Source organism: Octopus bimaculoides, chromosome 21 (genome assembly GCF_046866305.1).
Source record: "Octopus bimaculoides isolate indiv1 chromosome 21, ASM4686630v1, whole genome shotgun sequence".
Classification (NCBI taxonomy): Eukaryota; Metazoa; Mollusca; class Cephalopoda; order Octopoda; family Octopodidae; genus Octopus; species Octopus bimaculoides.
The window spans coordinates 8,583,153-8,584,683 of record NC_142948.1 but is presented as its reverse complement, the minus strand read 5'-3'; positions in this window follow the sequence as shown (position 1 = coordinate 8,584,683).

Here is a 1,531-nt window from a genome sequence, read left to right as displayed (position 1 = left end):
CCGTTCTTAGGTTATTTCCTGCGTTCTAACGTTCGTACGTATGTACGTACGTAAGTTCGTTCTTTCGTATGTACGTTCTTTCGTTATTTCCTCCCTGCGTACGTACGTTCGTTCCTTCAATCGTTCGTACGTACGTATATATTTCGGTAATTCGTATTTACGTACGTTCGTTCGTTTGTTCGTACGTACGTTCGTTCCTACGTGCGTACTTTCGTTCGTACGTACGTACTTTCGTTTGTTCGTTCATACGTACGTTTGTTCGTACGTAGGTCCGTTCGGACGCACGTACGTTCTTTCGTTATTTCCTGCCAACGTAATACGTAGGTACGTACGTTTGTATTTACGTACGTACGTAAGTTCGTTCGTTTCTTCGTTCGTACGTACATACGATATTTCGTTAATTCCTGCCTACGTAATACGTAGGTACGTTCGATCGTTCGTACGTTCGTTCTTTCGTACATACGGTCGTTCGTACGTTCTTTGGTTATTTCCTGCCTACGTACGTACGTTCGTTCGTTCAATCGTTCGTACGTACGTACGTATATAAGTACTTTCGTATGTACTTACGTACGTATGTTCGTTCTTTCATTCGTTCGTACATACGTACGTTCTTTCGTTATTTCCGTTCTATGTATTACGTACGTTCCTTTATTTGTTCGACTTACGTACGTACGTTCGTTCGTTCCTTCTTTCGTACGTACGTACGTTCGTTCTTTTGCTATTTCTTTCTTACGTAATACGTACGTACGTTCATTCATACGTACGTTCGTTCGTACGTACGTTCGTTCATACGATCGCTCGTACGTCCGTTCTTACGTTATTTCCTGCCTACGTACGTACGTTCGTTCGTTCGTTCATACGTACGTTCTTTCATACGGACGTTCGTTCTCTACGTTCGTTCGATCGTACGTTCGTTCGTTCGTACGTTCGTTCGATCGTAAGTACGTACGTTCTTTTGCTATTTCATGCCTACGTAATACGTACATACGTTCGATCGTTCCTTCCTTCGTTCGTACGTACGTTCGTTCGTTCGTACGTACGTTCTTTGTTTATTTCCTTCCTTCGATCTTTCGTACGTACGTATATATGTCGGTCATTCGTATTTACGTACGTACTTTTGTTCCTTTGTTCGTACGTACGTTCGTACCTTCGTACATTCGTCTGTTCGAACGTTCGTTCGTTCGTTCGCAAGTACGTACGTTCTCTCGTTTTTTCCTTCCAATGTAATACGTACGTCCGTTCGTTTCTTCGTACTTACGTACGTACGTTCGTTCGTACGTACTACGTTCGTTCTTTCGTTATATGCTGCCTACGTAATACAGACGTACGTTCGTTCGTACTTACATACGTACGTAATTTCGTTCGTATGTAAGTACGATGTTTCGTTAATTCCTGCCTACGTAATACGTTCGTTCGTACGTAGGTTCGTTCGTACGTACGTACGTTCTCTAGTTATTTCCTACCAACGTAATACGTACGTACTTTTTTTCTTTCGTACTTACGTACGTAAATTCGATCGTTTCTTCGTTCG